We start from the raw sequence: 13,887 nt of genomic DNA on the forward strand, positions 1-13,887 counted from the left end.
GTGAGATATCAACTTTCTCCGACGATGAATTGTCCCTGAAATCATTTGAAGCTTCCGTGGATAGTTTTGCGCCGGCAAACGATGAGTTTTGCCATGTGAATAAAGATAAACACAGAACGGCACGGGCTCGCCAGGTGGCTTTTGTGGTCGCATCGCTTTATCGCCTTCAAATTGTATTTTTGCTTGTAGTTACGGTTTTCCTTTTTTGTAAGAAATGATCGGGTGATATATAAAAAATGTTTTTGGCAATGGTTGATTGTGTATCAAAGCGGAAATTGGGAGTTTTCGAAAGCCATTTCCAAGCCATCAATGTCAGTGTTTGCCCCGACGCATTTGGTCAATGATCTCATTAACCCTTTCCTGCGCGTCTTTTACTATCGGTGCTTTGAGTTTGAAGTGAACACTGTTTTTGAGTTACATTTTGACCTCTTTTTTTTTCTTTTTCTGTCTTATTCATGATGACTATTTAGCAATTGGTTCATGCTTTAGCGTGCACTATCGAGTTATGGAGCACGCGGGAAGTTTGGAGAGCACGAAAGAAGCGTAAGAGTTGCCCGAGGCGATAGCCGAGGGAAACTCTAGCTTCTTGAGTGCTCTCCAAACTTCCCACATGCTCCATAGCTCGATAGTGCACAGCTTAAAGCAAGAACCCATTATTTTAGAACATAGCCGGTGGAATTGTGCATCAAATCCGACGCGAAAAACATACAACAACATTAGTTGAAGCGAATCGTGACGATGCTGATGCCGAGTCCCCTTTTCTGCTGTTTTCTCTTTGTCTGCCTCATTTAAGAACTCTAGCCCAAGGGAAAAGGTCGAAACATTGTCTTTGTTCTCGGACAAGTAGGCCGAGTCTCTGTTTGTATCCATGTCGCGAAATATATTATTTTTCCCCACGCTAACAATGGCCGCTCGCGCGGAGAAAAAACTTTCTGGCGAAGTAATTTGCTGACACTATCGGCGTGCACTATCGGGATTTCGAGCACACGTACGTAGATTGAATTTGATTGCGCGGTTCTGCTAGCTATGTTCTAATGTTGTGTTGCTTCGGTGAGGCTTAAAGCAGAGTTTGTTTCAACTCTAATAGAGCCGTGACCTCATTGCGTTACAAAGTATTTTTTGGCTTAGATACAGTCTGCAAGTCGTGTTATGACAATTTTCCAAGTAGCTCTGAAGGGCGATAGAACACTAAACCGGTGGCATTCAGTTTGATATGAAACGGAAGTGGTTCTTTGTTTTGTCCGTGGAAGGTGTAACGAAGGGGCATTCGTCTTGCAAATAAATCTCGCAAAGTTGGCCTGATTTTACATTCGTTTGTCACGGGTGTTGGGATGAATTTGAGACCCTTTGATAGCACGCTGACTTGGCTGTCAGATGGTTGATAGTTTGAGAGGTTTTTTAAGAGACTTCAATTTTCTCGGTTTTTTGGCTGCAAGCCTACATTTTAAAGAGTTTCTTCGCTCTGTGTCTTAAGCAAGGGAACACGGCAAAATGTTATTTTTTTACCTGGTTTTATTCGTTATTTATTCGCCAGTTTGAATTTCCGCCATTTTGTTTTCTGCCATTTTAGTATTCATATCAAACTCACGGGGTACAAATAGTCTCTTACTGAATTTCGTGACCACGCCCACTTCATCGGTCCACTCAAATCGAGTGCGATTTTTGGATGTTATATCATCTTGCCGACTCTCTGTATAAAAAGTTAACAACGTACCACCGAAATGTTAAACTATAATATCATGGCTTTCCATTTTGTGTATTTTCGTACTACAAAGTAAAGTTTTTCCCTCGTCATTTTCAGTTTTTCCCGAGCGGGTCCGTCAAAATTAAGAAGGCGTTCGTGGTCAAAACAAGACCGAGCAAGGAGTCTTGGGCAATTTCTCTCTTACGCAAGCGCAAATTGAAAATGTACCGCCAAAATCAAAGAGAGGAACAAATTTCCTTTGTTTTGATATGTAAATTGTCGAACAAGGAGCAGATTGAACCTCGTCAAATGGCTAGTCAAAACAGCCACACCTTCCTCCTTTTGCTCGTTTCCTGTTTCATAAGCGTGAAAGCAGTGGGAGAAGAATCGGGTAGCTCGGAAAGCGCTTCGGTTATTAATTTACCATCGTTTACTTACGAGATAAACAAGTAAGATTTGTAAAGTTATTTTCCGAAAGAGTCGGAATAAATACATTTTTTTCGGGTAAGATTGCTGCTTTTACCCTAAACGTCGTCCAATAAATTTTTGTTGCAGCCCACTACTCTATACAATTTCGAAGGAAAATATTCAGATGCTTCACCGTCCCCGAAGGGTCTCCACACACCGAGGCGTGTACTGTAGCCAATGTAGTGAATTCTCAGTCTCTTGTTGGGTTTGTCAACCTCTGTGACTTCAACATCATACAATTTTGTATCTTTTCTCTGTGAAGTGACCTTTTTAACAGGGGTGTATGCTGAGTATTCGTTGCAGAATCGCTTTGGTTCTCTTATCTCTCTCTTTGGCTTGTCCGCCATTTTAAAAATTTGTTCAGGAGGGCATCTTGGGTTAGCGGCTGCGCCAGGCTGGAACCGACAAAAACAAATGTCCATCGCAGTGGGGAAACAGTTTGATATGTTTACCGCTGACGCTTTGTATCGCGCTGAAGGCGCGAGAGTTTTCCGGACGAGCCCGAAGTGGCGAGAAATAACGGGGAGTGAAACATGTGGGGGCGTGACCCTTTTCAACCAATCAAAAATTAGTAAAGCCATAATAAGGGGCCATGTACTTCTCAGGATGCTCGTTGTACTTGCCATGGCAACAAAATACGTCATATGGTGGCAAATTTAGCGCCAAACTAAGCTCGCACAGAATTTTGGTCGAAGGCGCGAAGCGTTAGAAATATAAACAAACAAGTAACAATAAGAATTTATGGCGCTTTTAAGTGAAAATCAGCGGAAAGTGGAAAGAATTATTGAGGAGAGTTATAGTGTTTTTGTATCTGGAAAAGCTGGCATTGGAAAATCGTTCTTTCTGCGATATATTATAGGGAAAATTCGACGGAAAGGACTACATTGTTTTGTAACAGCACCAACTGGCATCGATGCACAGAACATCGGTGGTAATAACCATCCATTCATTCGCTGGTATCGGTACTGGGTCAAAAAGTATTTCTGAACTTATCTGTGCCATTAACGTAGAAGCAGAGAGTATAGTTGTGATGGTATAGTTGCAGAGAGTATAGTTGGAGAAGTTGCGATGTTCCTGTTATCGATGAAGTGTCGATGCTGAGACGCGAAGTGTTTGAAAAGTTGGAAGCTATCACTCGAGCCACTCGAAGCTCGCAACCCTTTGGCTCGATACAGCTGATTTTCAGAAATTCTCTTCTTCTTTTTCACGACAGAAGGTTGCTATGTTTTGAATAGGCTGGCCGTTCTTCTTACATTCAAGTTGAAATTCTCGCTATATATTGTCAACAGTAACAGTGTCACCCGACTTTTCACAAAATTTTTCTAATATTCTGTTGAATACAAAAAGATTTAAAGTTTACTTTAGCTTGAAAAATTCAAATTATAGGCTTGTCATACTAGCTTGTCATATTAGCAGTCATTCCAACGGTTTTCATTATAAATTTGCTCTTGCTGTTGCATTTCTGTTCCTAGCAACGAGTGCTGTTCCTTGCAATTTACAACACGTTTCTAACGGCTGAATTCCAACGGTTTCACTCCCCGTTAGCCACTCTGGGGCTTGTCCGGAAAACTCTCGCGCCTTCGGCGCTCGCCCGCGATACAAAGCGTCAGCGGTAAACAATACTCAAAAACAAAATGGAGGAAATTCAAACTAAGCTTAAGCTTAGTTTGAATTAGTTTGAATTGTTTAAGCTTAGTTTGAATTGTGCTTAAGCTGTTTGTTCTACTTTCGCTGATTTTAAAGCCAGTTTTTTTTAGAGTCAGAGCACACAATTATATTTTTCATCTCTTTTGTATAAAAGTAAGTTCTTTGAGGTCAGAAATCTCACTCCTCAATTCGGCTATTTTATCATTCTTATTTACAATGTTCACCGATTACTTTCCTTCGTGTAAGTTATTCTACCAGAGAGTTGTTAAAGGCGGATACTGATCAGCTCACATGTATAGGTGACAAAACCCGTGGAGGTTCGTAGGCTTCCCTTTCGTCGAGATCGCGCTGAGGACGGATTTTGTTGTCCTATTTTTTAACGGTAGACACTGAACCCGACAGAATTCTTCGCCTAGATTCTTAAAATTACACAAATCTCTCGAAACAGTCTTTCGAGAAGTGTTTGGAGCAGATCACAAATATTCCTGCAGGATTGAAGCTTACTCGGCGAGTTCGCACAGATCGCATCCGTTTTTCCCGCTCTGACCTATTTGCAAGGCTCCGATGCAGAGATACCTGCAGCATGGTCTGCACGATTACTTCAGCTTTGAGTTACGCATCGATGCCTCGTCATTTTTGTATAGTTTTTGTAAAAATAGAGTAAAGCACTCTGTTTTGATCGCTTGACATTTTGCCGTGTGAGATTTTCACGTTGAGCCTTTGACGTCACCTCCTCTTCAGAGTTCTGCGATCAACTTCGGGAACACGGTCAAATAATGGCGGACGCGAAATCGCGAATTTAACGGCCCGAAAAAGATATTTCTGGTGCTCGGTTTAGACTGAAATTTAGCAGAGTATGTGAAGGAGACACACTTTGATCTCAGGGGCACTTTAAGTAGTTTTAGGTTTTCATTCCAATCTTAATGTGTACGGTGTAAATACGCTAATACTGAAGTTTCTTAGTGTATTTATCACCACACCCTTTTCCAAGAGGGGGACTGAAAGTTAAAGCCACTGAATATTAAACTGCACAGGAAATTTTCACTACTGCTGTAAGAACCATTCTTTATTTGGCGAGGCATGTTCATGGTCGAGCAAGTGAAAATTGAAATTAGAAAAAGAAAAAGGATAAAAATTGCTTCCTGAGTCTAAGAAAACAAATAAGTTCTACAAATATTTCTCTCACTGATAAATCGAATAAAATTATTTAGAATTTTTTTTCAGTATTCACTCCTTAAGCCATATTTTAAGTCTTCGGACAGCAATGTTCCAAACACAATAAATTGTGAATTTGAAATGCATGCTTCGACAGTTTTTTCTGATAGCTTTAGTTCAATTAATGCAAAGTTCAAAAGTAAAAAACGTATAAAGTTCAGTATTAAAAAATTAACCTCGAGATGACAGACGAACTGTTGAGAAGTGTCTTTCAAAATTCAAAATGTTGTGTCATTTTAAGATTTTAACTTGTTCACTACTTCTCAATTGTTGTTATCTTTTGACACAGAACTCTGGACTTTAACAAACTGGAGACTCTACCTTTTGATATATTCAAGCCCTTCAAGTTAATCGATCTGTAAGAAATTGGCCCTAAAGCTGAGAATGAGAATGAATGCCAATTAACCACCTGAATTTTTAAAAAGACAAGTGCTGAAATAAATCATCTTGAACAAATTGGTGAAGACAGGAGGCTGACACCTCCCGCCCGACAATACTATTTCTCGTCGGATGGTGCCTTGTTGAAAAGAAATCTATAAACCACTTCAGATTTCTTCTCCATGTCCCGTAGTTCATCAAGATTTATCATAATCAGACGCGATTTCAATTAAAATCACAGAATAGATGACTTACCAAATCAATTTTAAGTTCAACGCATATGATATGATATAATCTTAGAATCCTCTTTGTTAAAGATATACAATAGGTAGATTTCTAGAGCTTGCCTTTAGTGACAGAAAATTATCTGGTTTGACAGACTCAAGCTAAGAAAAGAATTGTGCATGGTGTTTTACAGGTGGCTGGGAAACAACAACATCAAAAAGTTGCCTAAAGGCTTGTTTGTTGAGCAATATAAGCTGAAATACTTGTGAGTGGTAAATTTTTCATTCAAATATGTATAAACAGGACCTTAACTACAGAAATGAACCCCAAAATTTCAGTATGGAAATTTCGTATCAGTTAGTCCAGTTACACCACCCGGATACTGGTTGCACATTCACCTGTCACAGGCGCGCTTCAACGTCAAATGCAATATCGGATCAATAGTCGATCAGTACAGACAAAGGTGCAAGACACAATGCATCTATCACTTACTCGTCATTAATTGCTGACCTTTGTTTTCTTTTGTGTCGTCCTGAACCGCAGGACCGGTCGAAAGGCGAAGAAAACAACTTAAAAGAGGAGAACTGATATCATCAATCCGATTTGACTTTGCCAAAAACTCCATTCAACCCGAGAGCGGGTTATTCTCTATAAAATCAACCGTTTGGATGTAAATCCGAAATGAACTAATGTATGAGTGATATCACTGACTTCTCGGCAAGCTGAGAGCAAATCTTCATCAGAGTCAAATGAAATATGCTTGTCGCATTTAAAGCAGTAAGTCATGATAGAAATATAAAATACGGTAGGTCACAAACTGAACCTTTTGCATAAGCCTCAATAAAGACAATATTGCCCTGTTTACCACTGGATTCTACTTTTCAGGCTCCACTCTCTACAAATGCTTTTATTCTGGTTTTTCAGACATGATCGATTCATAGCCAAATTCTGGTTTACTAAACTAATAATTTTGCACATGAAATTCTAACACGGCTCTGATCAGTTTTATCGAAATTGACCCTCTTGTACCAATTAGAATAAGGTGTGACGAACAACGGATTACCTTTGCACGCAAAACAACCCGTTCCAGTTCAGAGTACTTCTTCCTAGTGTTACGAGGATCGAATTATATTCACTGACTCTGTCACGCAATTCCAGACTTTTCTAGAATCATCTACAATCTATAATATTCCGGAAACTTCTTTCATGTGACTCAGCAGTTTCCAAAATAGTACAACTTGTAATACGCTATAAATAGTAATAGAACATTCTAGATACCTAAAGTAAATGTATAAAAGCTGGCTTGTGAGAAGTACAAAAAAAGATTTGCCTGAGGGCTTACCCTCGTGGCCGGCTGACTGAACTTGTGGAAGCGATGTTGTGACGAGGCTATGACCTTTTGACCTTGCGATATCCGGAGACAGGAAAGAGAAGAAAAAGACGATAGCCGAGAAGGGAAGGAGATAAAAAATACAGAGTTCACTATGAAGTCCTTCGGAAGAATTTGTGTACACGGAAAGAAAGCCATGAATCAAGAAAGCCAAGCGCTGTGGTCTTCAGTCGGCGGATTTTGGAATTGGAAGTTGATAAAGGCGACGAACACTTACACGGCATGAAGGATTGTAAGCCTGCTTTATGAACTGCTTGATTTAATCTTTAACCTTAGTAGATTAAACAGTGTAAAACTAATTAAAAAATAATTAAAATGGGTAACTGCTTGTTGTTACATTTTTGTTGCGTGCCTTATACCGTACTCGGGAGACTATTTTCATATATGATGCTTTGTTAGAGGACATCTGTTGGTCATTCGTGCACGTAACCCTAGCTGAATGTGCGGAAAACGCGGCTTGAAGAAAAAAATATCGACAACAGAATTGAGGGAAACGAGCTAGAGAAACTGAACTGGTCTCTCGAAAGTTTACAACCAAAAATGGTGAGATAGCTTAAGAAACTCTTAACATTGATATGGCTACTCTCGTAATTATATAAAAAAGAATATAAGTGCCAGAGAGTTTAGTTTAGTTTAGTTTAATTAATTTAGTTTAATCCATTCGCCACGGGAACGGCAGGAGAAAGGAACAGAACTTTCGCCCCCATTGACGTATAACCCCTTTTGTACCCACCATCCCACCCCGGGGGGGACATCCATCACACAGTAATCTCGTGTGTGGGAGATTAACGTCTCCTACCCCAGCCCTGCAGGAGACGGGACCTCCATTTATTCGTCCCTATCCGAGAGGAATAGAATATCTAACCATTTCTTGATGTTATAGAAAGGTAGCAAATTCTTCTCAATCATTTTAAGACCTTGAGTGTTGGTCCGGCCGGGACTCGAGCCCTCGACCTCCTGCACAACAGTCCAGCGCACTATCCATTGAGCTAACTGGGCGGCGTTCCATTTACATTCTTCCAAGCAAGTCTTAGAGGAGAAAAACAAGGCAGTTGTGCCATTGTGGTATGGGCCAGTGTCCAACTGAAGTGCAAAGTTTAACTGATGAAGAAGAAGAATAGGTATTAAGGGAGGCAGAAATTTTTGGTTCTCAAACTCCACACGCCCTTCTTTGCTCTGTGCAGTAGCTAATAATGTTGTCTTTTGGTTTTCGTGGCCGTCGAGAACATAATGGAAAAGATAATTTCAACTATGCAGAAATTACAATGGCGTGGAGTTCGTAACGTTTACAGAGGGTCCAACAAAGACGAGACAGGGCTGGTTGCAGAGGAATAACATAGATTTCCTACCACACCTGTTTACAGCTCCAGTTTGTGGAAAAAGGGTATCTGGTAGCTCTCTTCAAGCGGTTTGTCCAGTGTCAAAAGGAACTGAAATTTGAATGCAAATGTTAGCTTTAGAAGTCAACCGTTGAGTGTAAATACCATAAGAAACACGATGAAAACAATTGTGGCGGATGTTGGTCTTAAATAAAGGGAGGAAAAGGTCACGAATCACAGTTCAGGAGCTGGTCCATGATTGGCAGCGTCGAGGGAAAACCAACCTCTACTTTCACATTCACGTTTGAAGTCTGAATTTCTTCATTAATGCAGCTAATGCAACAATGATGAGGTATCGAGCAAAACAGACCATCATGGAGACACTTAAAAACTGCTAAGTTTCTCTCTTTCTTGGCCGCTTAAAACGCGCGTCTAAAGTTTGAAAGCGACAGTCGAGTTCTTATGAAAGCCACGCTTTTATGGTCGTGGATGACTCCGATGAATAAGTTCAAGTTACTTTTGCAGATTGCTGTAGAACGAGTGTTCTACATAACGTTTTTGAATTACTTAAGATGAATCCGTACACTTTTCCAAGCTTATAGCTGAATGAGTTGTTGAAGTAGTCTTGTTAAAGTTTGTTATCCTTTGTGGCCAATTATCTGAATGCATTTCAGGTAAAATAATAGCGCGCGATGTTAAAATTTCACTTATTTTAATCTTCTTTCTGCTATTTTTTCCTAATATATGTAATTATTACGTATAGATTTCTCATATTAAAAATTGTGCTGGTCTAACTGAAAGTCAGATTTGAAACCAATCTTTTGCTCTTCCAATGTAGGCGGTTGAGCGGCAATCGGCTAGAAAAGCTACCACGCGACATATTTCTGGAATTGTCTGCCTTAGAATTACTGTAAGTAATACTTGTTTTCCAAACATTACTCTCAAATATCACTATCCTGTACATTAAGTTTCTATGAGGTCCATTGTTATCTTACTCTATGAATCTTTGCAAATTTGAAATAAAAAAAATAATATCCATGAACCTCCAATGAAAATGATCGGTTAGTTTTAGCGATTAAAGTTGATTCTTACGTATATGTGCACGATCCTTCGCAGTAAAGCACTATTTGAGCAATAGTGAAAATCAGACCTGAAAAAAATTTCAGGCCTGTACGGGATTCGAACCACTGACCTCTGCGATACTAGTGCAGCGCTCTACTAATTGAGCCAACAAGCCAACTGGGAGCAGGCCATCAAATTAATTCGACATAAACCCGTAGATGATAAATCAAACAACAACAAACATATGAAACATATGTATGAACTGCGGTTATGAAACGTATATGTGCACGATCCTTCGCAGTAAAGCACTATTTGAGCAATAGTGAAAATCAGACCTGAAAAAAATTTCAGGCCTGTACGGGATTCCAACCACTGACCTCTGCGATACTAGTGCAGCGCTCTACTAATTGAGCCAACAAGCCAACTGGGAGCAGGCCATCAGATTAATTCGACATAAACCCGTAGATGATAAATCAATCATATGTTTCATATGTTTATTGTTGTTAAAGTTGATTCTGTGGATTATCAAGGAATGATAAGCCGGTTGGATGACGGGCCTGGTGAGGTGTGAGGAGGGGGGAGGGGGGGAAGGAGGAGGAGGGGTGGTGAGACTTCATCTTCGCATTTCTGATACTCTAATTTTTAAAGTTGTCAACACAAATGAAACCTCGAGCCCCATTTAAAAGGCCACCAATGACGATTGCTTTCCAACACCTTCCTCACGTTTCACATAAATAAAGAGTAGGTATTGTCGTGTGTCTGTTCTGTAAGAGGTCACAAGTGACGTCAAAATGTGACAAAAATTAAAAGAAAGGACGCGAGAGACGCAGGCGAGTGTCTCAGTGCCTTTTAGTTTCGTACATTTTGATACTTTCTGTAATCCTTAAATGAACAAGCAATCAACAACATGGGGCAAATTCTTGTAATAATAAAGAAGCAGGAAGTCTAAATGGTGAGGTCAACGCAGCTGAAATGATAACTTATAGGGTATGGAATTGGAATGATAAATAAATAATAATAGTCTAAGCACTCTAAACAACAGACGTGTTTAGTTACAATCATTATGATAAGGTTGAGATCGGACGTCAGCATTTATCAAGAAGGAAGGATGCTTTAAGTTACAAATATATAACTGAGTTGATAATTACAATTTGGATACAAATACGAGTGCTTTGTCACGAGGTGAATCAAACATTTCTCATTCAAAATTAAATTAGTCTGTAAGCTAACGTGCATACAACCTTTTAACAGGTATCATGATGAGTTATTCGGTTAAGCGTTATTAAATAGATTTTTTTAGCTGTGAAATATTTTGAAATACAGTCATGTACGATGGAAAGGTAAAAGTTGACAGTCATATCAAAATGATTTTCCCAATACGGTTCAAATGAAGTAGTTGCACATATAGTAAGGATATCACTTATTTATTACATCGCTCGCAGCACCCTTGGGCAAGATAGAACGAATCCTGCGCTCTGATCGGCTACCCGAGCGGGAAAGATGGACCAATCTTGCTCGCTCGAGATCGCCTGCTTTCATCCCGCGTAAGAAAAAAAATGCGCGGAGCGGACTTACAAAGTTTGTGACTATTATGCGATGAAATCGCAAAAAGCGGGAGAGGACAGTCCAAAAAAAACTATCGATGAACCTTGAGGGTTTATTGTGCTAAAAACACGGTTTGCTCTCTTTCCCGGCTCTCGAAATGATTATTATGAAAGCGAAATCTCTTTGCTTTATTGTAAATTCTTTATAAACAGAGCTTGGTCAGTCAAGATGGCTGGATATTGGCCCAGGCCTCGTTCTTTTTTCGCGTTTTCATGAGCCAAGACGCAGAAAAAGAGCTCGGCCAATATCCAGCCATCTTGACCGAGCAAGTTTGGTAATGACGCATATTTATAGGACTTGGAAGCTTATTCTAGTTTGGGGCATTTTTCCTTTAAAAAGCTTTACTGGAACTTTGACTTGTTCTATTCTCTTACCTGTATATCACTTCATTCTCTAATTAAATCATTGTTAGGGACTTGTCCTACAATCAGTTGCAGTCTTTGCCTCAAGGGATACTTCGCAGTAATACCAAGATGAAAGAACTGTAAGTAAAACTGATTGTAAAATTAAGAAAAAAGTTACAAGTCCAAAATAAATTTTTGATGATGGCGGTCCTTAACCACTTGAAAAGATCACTTGTTGATGCTTCGACTTGAGCCGCTGAAATAATTGATGATGAAATTGATGATCAGATAAAATAATTGAATAAAGTGTTATTTACTGTTAGCTCTCAGAATGTGGTCAGCTGTCCAACTAATAATTAGTCGCAAACGAAAGGTCAATCAGTCTACTTCTGAGATATATTTTGTTCAATGAGTCAATCTGCTGCATATTAACAATTTCTGATCACTGTTAAGGTTTTCAGGGGCATTCATGAAAACATGTTTTTAATTGTTAGTTTACTCTGTATTTCAATAAATACTCTAAGGGATTTGTCAAACAACAAAATTCAGCGTCTGCCCGTGGATGTTTTTGGCAACCTTACTGAGATGAAAAGGCTGTAAGTGGCACTCAGTACAGACTCCACTGTAAAGCAACCTATAATGTATAGTTTTTCATAGAGCTTTAAGTAGCCCAGGGCACTATGACCATTCTAAAAGCAAAACTTCGCAGATTTAAATTTGGTGGCTATCACAAGAAAATCATCAAGTATATTAAACTGAGAAGTGATATCATGATATGGAAAAGGCTCATGTTATCAGTGGACGCGCAGATGGCATCTTTTTCCTAAATTCTCAAGATCAGGAGTAAACAGTTTGTATACTCAGCTAGGACGCGTAAAGATTTGTAAGTTCTCAAAACAATGCAACCAATTGGGTTTTATTTCGATAAATTGAAGTCTTCTTTTTTCGAACAGAACAAGTAAAACTTTTTCAAGAATCTCAAATGCCAATTAAGTTGCCTTCTTTTTCATTTTACATATTTCTTACAGCTTTCTCTCCAGTAACAAACTTCAGCGCTTGCCAAGCTTCAAAAATCTTACCGCGATAAAAACATTGTAAGTGATTAACGATTGTTAATAAAACCAGGTTAAATCACGTAACTTGTTTAATGAGCAATTACACGGGGAAGTGTTGGCAAAAGCCTAATGATAAGCTTACCAACGGACTATTTCTCTGGCATCTTCTTATGACATATTATAAGTCTTTTTAATGATGTTAACTGAATAAAACGCGAAAAATATACACCCACATTGGGAACAGATGTCGTCTACTAAGAATAATCAAGGGCAAATGTGAAAGGTGATAGAACACAATGTAATACAACACATCCTAAACAATACTTTAATAACACCCTTCCCTTGGGGCTTTGCGGCAACACTATGGTAGTAACGATGACTGATGATTAGTGATTATCCCAAATCAAACTTTTCTGAGAGTAGAGATTAAAATATTTTAGTGGCTATTAAAACACTATCAATCTATCTTGAGTTAACTTGGGATTTCAATGAAAACAATGGATCTAAAAAGTCCAGTTTCAAACTAAAAGTTTTCTGGCAGCTTTTCCGCATGTTCCAGAAAAGGGTTGCTTAAAAGCATAGAATTCTGGGTGCTGTGATTAAGAATATGAGCTCTATTTACTCGATCGATTGCAAAAGTAAGTGGGCTCGCGTCCGATCATGTATTTAAATGTTACAATAGCGTTACCAAGGTATATACATTGTTTAACCGACAGCCAGCATAGTTCTTTCGTTAGAGGCATGGCTTGATAGAACTTACTTGTTCTTGTCACAATACACGCGGCAACGTTTTGGTCCGAATACATTTTTGGTATGTTTTTTCAGGAAGTGTTGGAGTACGCTGAAGGGAATTAAAACAGTTTGGTAGATACCAAAGCACTAATTCACTTTTGAAGGAGGTTTCGCCAAAATAAATGCATGTTTAACACGACTGACTCTAATAACTGATAAACCAGTTTCTATAATACGAGAGAGGTTTCGGGACAGAAACAGTCTCGAGGTCCTTGACAAATAATGCTGGATCAAGGTTACTAATTAAAAGAGTCTTTAAGTTTCTTAATCAGCTGCTTGCTACCAAAGACCATTAAAGTCAACAAATACCTCTCCCTATCTAAGACTCTATAGCTATACCGAGCGCCTTGTGCATTTTATTGTTTAGATACATGTATAACAACAGCCTCGTAGCCCTGTCACCTGATCAGTTCCAAGGCCTCTCCAATCTGAGCGACCTGTAAGTAAACATTTCATGGAAACCACACCTGACAGCGCAAGGAGCTAGTATTGACCATGTTAATATCTAAGCATCTGTGATTGATAATTATTTGCTCACCTAATTGCTTAGCTCCCTTTATTTACTCTTGGTTTGAGAACTTCCAACTGAAAAAAAAAAAACGGAGGAGTAACTCTCGAAAGTACAGTCAGGAGCCCATCAACCTGTGTGATGAGCTCCTGGTACAGTTTATTTAAAATTTTTGTGGTGGTACAGAGGGTCAGC

At 39.2% G+C, this 13,887-nt stretch overlaps 1 long non-coding RNA gene across 1 annotated transcript; it reads left to right on the top strand.

Annotated features, from left to right (window-relative positions):
- Nucleotides 1-11,607: 11,607 nt before the first annotated feature.
- LOC148742601 (uncharacterized) lies at nucleotides 11,608-13,656 on the top strand. Its single transcript, XR_016000293.1, has 3 exons — nucleotides 11,608-11,933; nucleotides 12,366-12,431; nucleotides 13,552-13,656. It is a non-coding gene; the product is annotated as an uncharacterized LOC148742601 (long non-coding RNA).
- The last annotated feature ends 231 nt before the right edge of the window (nucleotides 13,657-13,887 follow it).

Source organism: Stylophora pistillata, chromosome 1 (genome assembly GCF_964205215.1).
Source record: "Stylophora pistillata chromosome 1, jaStyPist1.2, whole genome shotgun sequence".
In the NCBI taxonomy this organism is placed as follows: Eukaryota; Metazoa; Cnidaria; class Anthozoa; order Scleractinia; family Pocilloporidae; genus Stylophora; species Stylophora pistillata.